The sequence below is a fragment of the Pundamilia nyererei genome, unplaced genomic scaffold (genome assembly GCF_000239375.1).
Source record: "Pundamilia nyererei isolate P.nyererei 1_Seehausen unplaced genomic scaffold, PunNye1.0 scaffold00042, whole genome shotgun sequence".
In the NCBI taxonomy this organism is placed as follows: Eukaryota; Metazoa; Chordata; class Actinopteri; order Cichliformes; family Cichlidae; genus Pundamilia; species Pundamilia nyererei.
In genome coordinates this window covers 272,226-279,253 of record NW_005187443.1, presented here as the reverse complement: position 1 = coordinate 279,253, position 7,028 = coordinate 272,226, and positions in this window count along the sequence as shown.

Sequence of the window (7,028 nt, the reverse complement as noted above, 5' to 3'; positions counted from 1 at the left end):
AAAAAAAAAAGAGATGGACTGACCTCATGTTGATTTTAATAATAATACAAATTTGCATATAAATCTCTCCTTTTTATTTAGCAGTCAATTAATTACTGTATGGTAAAATTGTTTGCACATGCTTACACAATAGTGAGTGACAGTTGCATTTGTTGCATGCTCTTTTTGTTTGCCTAATCAGTGCAACATCTTATTCCTTATCATTACTAAGCCATCATAATTCTTTCAGGTGTTATAAAATGGGTAGCTTTTTCAGAAGTTGATTCACAAAACATTACATGGTTGTTAAGCATTGAGATGACTATGGGAAGCAGTCAAAAATAGGACATGTTACCATCAGCATGGATGTCTGGAACGCTAGGATCTACGACTGATTCAGTCCCAGATTGCCTAACATGCCGGCATTTTATATATGTGTATGCATATATATATTTACACACACACACAGAGAAAGGTGAATGCAGCTCTTCTTTGTTTCATCGTCTTATCGGGGCATGCCATCACATAGCTTGTTCGGCATATGATCTGACTCAGCCTTTATCTTTTTTTTATTTACCCTCCCTTCTGTGGATTTTACTCTAACTTTATCTGTAAAAGGTACCTGCATAATGTTTGGGTGGTTGCCACATCCCTATCTTGTATCTCTTCGCTCAACTTTAGAGCAGAATAAGGAAGTTTTGCACTTGCACACGAGAGAAAACCCACAGAAATCTAAAAAACCCAAGACAGCACTTTGAGACTTCAAAAGAAAAGGACAATGGATTTAAATATCTTTCATATCTTTCTCCCCCGTGCTATTTTTTATTCAAACTCTACCCACAGGGAAAGAGATGTCATATCTGAAAGGTGACTGGCTGTTAGTCACACTTCAATAGGAGCGCTGAGGAGGTGGTCAAGGCTGAAAGCTGTAAGAATTATCACCTCTTAACCCCTCATTGATTTGGATGTATTTCATTGTGTTATGCAGCATTGTGAATTCCTGGAGAAATGGTGTCAGAGTGACTTTGTATGGTGGAGCTGGGCGACAGCATGGTGCGTGCTCGGAGACCTTCTGGGCTTCATGCATAATGCTCTTTGTGTTTCCTGGGAAGGATGGACGAGTGACAGGGAGGACTGAGTCCTTTCCAGAATCTCAAATGGATTACACTCTCTTTCTCCCTCCTCTCGCCTGGCTCTCACACCCCCCCCACCCCCTCTCTTTTATGCTATTTGAGGGAAACAGCCAACATCATTGATGTAGCCTTTTTCCCTGAGCGTGGTGTTAGAACAAAGAAGTCGTGCTTCCTTAGCATGCTTGTGCTTGTGTTGTGCTGTCTTTTTTTGGTCCACTCTTTCTCTGCTTATCTGCTCCTCTACCTTTCTTTTATCTCCCAGTTTTAATGACTTATTTTTCAAGAATGTCTGACCTGCGCTGGAACCGAGTCTTAAGCATCACTTCAAAAGAGTGTCAATTATTTCCATTGTAGCCACTGACAGTGACAAGAGAGCACTGGATATTTCAGAACGGAGTTAGGCTGTTTTGTTTATAATACCACTGATTTCTTTTCAGGCTGCCAGGTAGATATAAATTCTTAAAGAGCACCTTACTTTGAACACAGTGGTGGTTGTCTGCATTCTAATTTTATTTCTAGTAAAGCGGAACAAACTCGACACGCATAGCTTAACGCCCAAATTTATTGAAAAACTCGAGTTGCCATTTAAAGGGTCATACAATATTCCTAAATTTCATTATGCTGCGTTTCATTACATAACAGCGCATATCCCATTAGCCTGTTGCACAGTCATTTACAACTTCATGAATTATAAATCAGTTTCCTTTCATCACAGCTGGAACATTCTCCCTGATGTGCAAATTACACTCTGGAAAACAACCACAAGTAAGTCTGCTTTAACAGAGCAGCCGTACCTCCCTCAGATGGACTGTGGAAAGATGAGAAAACAAGCAACCAAAAACTTTAATGTGACGTGGTTAACCAAGAGCATTGCGTTCACTGCACCAGACAAAATCCCCCATCAACCTCAGGGGGCTACCGGTGTATATCTAATGCATGGAAGATGGAGAAATCACCACTGCGCCTGGTTTTCAGTATCCACGGTTTGCTCTTTTACTGACAATAAGTTGAGGCTAACAGATTACTGAAGCCCCTAACGTGGCCCTGAAGGAGGCCCTTAGGGCTGAGGGCCTATTAACAATAGATGTATACTCACAGCACTGCCCCATCCACACAATTTCTCAAACCCCGAGACTCCCTGTAGTACTTTATAACGCTCGGAGATATCCAGGTCAGACACGAGCGGCACTCACACAGTATGTGAGCCCACAAGCAGAGATCACTAAAACATAAATCAGACGCGCGTGAGAGAGAAATAGCCCCTGGCGTAATGCAGAGGCGATTATGAACTCAAATGGGCGCTCTTTTCAATAAAAACATGAAATATGATCTGGGCTTCAGGAGAGTTGAAAGACACATACAAGAACATTAACAGAGGTTAGGGCACACTTACAAGAACGGCTCTGATTTCACCTATATTCAAGTTCACATTTATAAGAGTGCAATAAAAGTGCCGTGACAAAGTCCTGCATCATTTTCTTCCCTTGATCCTATGGCAACAATAAAAATGAATGAATATGAATATATAAAAAGTACATTTAGCTACATGTTAGCATTTAAAATATTGACAGGTTATTTCATGTATCACAAAGTCACTCTTTGTGTTTTCTACACAAGCACACAGGTCACAAAATCAAAACTAGCATGTAAAAACATAGAGACAGAGGATTGCTGGAGCTCTAAATAGAAATTATTGTGAACTGAGAGTCTTTTCCCCACACTGAGCCACTAAAACTGACTGAGAATAATCCTACTTCATACTTTAAGTACATATCAGAACCTGTACTTTTTCACTTTTACTTGAGTAAAGAAGTTGAATCAGCACTTTATGTATTGATGTATGTTTTAACGCTATTATCTGTACTTCTACTAACATACAGAATGTCTGTAGCCACTCCCGGCGATTACCATAAACTGCATCTAAAGCACCCACAATACAAACCTGGAGCAGAATAGTAAAAGCTTTTAGAGGACATAACACGTCCTGCAGGGGAGTATCAAATTAAAAGCAACACATAACTGCCTTTGTTTTTATAATAGCACCTTAGGCCAGTAGTCTCATATATACAACTAATGCATTACTTTTATGGTATCTGGGAATTCATAATTTAATACAGTATAGTGCTTCAGCGATTCCATCTCAGCTCCATCACGTTGAGCTTTGGATGAAGAAATATATGGTGCACTGTAGCTGCAGCCCTCTTTTCATTTCTTAGACTTTCTGAAGTTCTCTGTTATTGACTTCACAGCTTTACTGGCATGTGTAAAGAAAACAACAAAACAAACTAAAAATCTTTGAATACACAAATGTCTCATGGCGAATGGATTCATGGATCGCTCTTTAAAGTAAAACATGTACACTAATCTATCTCCCAACTCAGTTTCACAAGTCTGCCTTAAAGCTTGTTATCCAGTGTGGCTCTTGCAGTGGAAAACAAAGCTCCAGTTGAGTGGTCAAAAGTTTATCAAGAACCATAACTGATCAGAATAATATCCAGTTCTGGTCAATGAGCTTTGATTTATTGAGCAGCCAACATTAGTTTCTGATGCCAGGCTTTTACTACTAAAAGAATATTAATTTCATTGACATTATTATTGAATAAATGCTTCATTTATTCAATAAAATAAACAAAACACAAAGTATTTTTCTTCTGAAGGTTTCTTCCTGTTAAAAGGGAGTTTCTCGTTCGCACTCTCATCAAGTACTTGCTCATGGGGAGTGGTCTGATTGTGGGGTTTTTCTCTGTATTATTGTGTTCACCTTACAATATAACGTGCCTTAAGGCAACTGTTGTTGGGGTTTTGTGCGATATATAAATTAAACTGACTTGAATTGAAACCAGAAGATATTTTAATAGAAAAAAAAATACTTTAGAGAAGCCAACAATATCCTCTGGATATTATTATCGTTTTTTTTAAAACTTGCCCTGTGTAAACAAAGAGCAAAATGAATGCCCAAGTAAATTACTTTTAGAGAATGCATTGGCTTTTTACTACAAAAGAGACACTTCTGCTATATTTTTCTCTGACAGTGTATAATTCAATGCTTGAGTCATATCAATGAATCTTTTGTATTAACAATTTGCTACCATTCAGAGGTTTTCTGAGTGGTGTATGCTCACAGAATCTCATCAGATACGCCTTTCCAACTCGGCGCCGTTTGTCTCTCTCATTTAGCATCGCCTTGAGTGGGCCTCTAAACTGAACTTCAGTCCTATCATTTTTCTGTTTTGTTTGCACCCCCCCTACACACACACAAACACACACACACACAGATAACACTCTCACTCATGCTTCACCTTACAATTTATCTGCCTGAAATTTTCGGCTTTTTGTATTCGTGCAGACTCAGCTTTTGTTACACTGAAAGATATTACAGCAAACTGTGCTATTCTAAGGCTGTGACAGTTTGGTACAGGTTGTGTGACGATGAAAAGCAAGATGAAACAAAGCTGAATTTTGTCTTTTATCACTTACTGTCATAATTTCAAAGTCTGTATCCTACCACATACATGATTATGGCATTACGGAGTTTGTGACACACTTACCACACAATACCAAACATATCTCACCATTTAATCTGTAAGATAATGTCTGATTACCATAAACTGCACCCAAGGCAACAAAGGTACGACCCTACAGTAGAGTAGTAAATGCTTTTAGAGCACATAACAGGTCCTGCAGGGAAGTATTAAATTAAAGGCAGCACATTAGTGCCTTCATTTTTATATTAGCACCTTACACCATATTCTCATAAGTGCAACTAATGGATTACTTTTATGTTATCTGGGAATTTATAATTGAATACAGTATAATGCTTCGATGATTCTATTCAGATAAAACTGGAGTAAATAAACCACAGAAAACACATCAAACTCAGTTAAAACATCACTGTAGACACTAGCCAAACAGGCATTTTTTAAAAAGTTTTCTCTGTCCTTTTTTAAAAAACATACATAAGCTAAAGAATGACAAAATAGTATAAACTCCTGTTAAATTACAACGGAGGCATGGCTGAAACAATCCCTGTCATGTACAAACCCCCACACCAAAACAAAGCATGCAGTAATGTGATTGTTCAACGCCTTTGATGGTGCTGAATCTAGAATTATTATTTTTTTGGCTATATACACCAAGTCTCCCACATACAGATACTTTAATAAACTTGAATTTTTGGGCGGCTTCCAATCCACACAGCCCACTGCTTGGACGGGCACAGTAAATATTCTATTGTTTTTTGAAGAGGCAGAGCCTGGAGGTAGGTGATGAGCGGGGTCACCAGCTGAACAAGCCAAGCGTGCTGTCATGTTGCCCTTGCCTCCACCACTCTGCTTCCAATGCACGTTTCTCTGTCTTCAGTATCGAGTGCACACTTATAAGCGCACAATAATTCTTGAGCATACGAAACCACATAAGGAACACAAAGAGAAATGCACTCACTGTGCACATGTGCACACGTGTAAGTCCATGCACGTGCGCATGCCCTTTAATCAAAAAAAGCGCTAAATGATGTAAATAGTTCTCTGTGTATATTTCACAAAACAAACTTTTAGTATAATTACATTGCACTTTGCTTTGGATCAGGACGTTATGTGAGAGAGAAATCATACAAAGCTTTCTAAACTAAGATGGTAGCACGAGGCAAATACTACATATTTTGGCAGGACATGAACGAGCTACTGTAACTTTAGCAACAAAGTCCTAGTACTTTTTTACTACTTTGACACAGCAGGAATCCCTGATAACTGCTTTCCACATGAGCCGCTGGTGTAAAAGATCTTTATGGAGGTTTACAGTGAGTGCTTTTTATATTCATTTGATTGGAGAAAAAAACTCTTCCATCTATAGGTGACATAGATAGGAGCAAGGCTCATCAGGTTTTTTATTCGGACCAATATCCTCACAGAAAACCTCAGTTTAAAAAATACAACTCTTGGTGAAAATTATATAAATAAAATCTTAATCCTCGCTAGGGTAGTGTGATTATGCTTGTAGCCCTATTAGCAGCAGGTTTAGAAGATCAAAATTAAACTATTCTATTCATGGAATATTTTGACCCATAACATCAGTCAGACCATAGATTTTATCCAGGCTTGGACCAGTGTCCAAGACAGAGAGAGATTCTGCAGACATCTCCCACTGACTCACTGCCCTGTTTGGATTAGTTTTTATTGATGCCACTCAGCTTCTCAAGTGCACAGAGGACAGATTGTGCTCTGATTCATTCAAAACATTCTGTTACCGCTGACTCACTCTAAAAATCTCTGTCCCCTCAGCAGGTGACTGTGTGTCTCAGCATCCGCTGGCAATGACGTGGTGCTTCCAGAGCAGGTATACATGCATGTGAATCATCCGCATATTCTTCTGAACTACCAAAGCCTGCTCACTACTGAAATTCTGACTTTCTTTTAATCTCTCCAGCCTACAAAAGAAGAACCAGTGTGATGGATATTGTGAAACCTGTATTAGAAAAGCACTGGTTGCTGATAGCTCGAGCAATCTGCCTCGTCTGGAGGGTCTTAAGGAGCCTCATAGCTGGACTGTAAATAATTTGTTCCTAACATCCTTGTCCGCCATTCAAAATTATTTATCATATCAGATATTTAATGGTTTTGCTTCTACAACATCAGTTTTTTGACTGATAACTATTTTGACAAAGGTTTGTAACCTGCAGAAAGAGACTGCACGTGGGGGTTTGTTTTTATGCCTTTCGCTATAATGACAATTATTTTTTAATAAATGGGTAACATAAAAAAGACTATTTTAATGGAAACCATGACCTTTTTCTAAACCCAACTTGTTTTATTTTTTTAGTCTTATTTAGTTTTGTTGTACTATGTTGTATTTTAATTTATAATTTCTAAACTTAACCAAATTCTGACTCACAACCAAATCCTTTTTAAAATATTACATCCA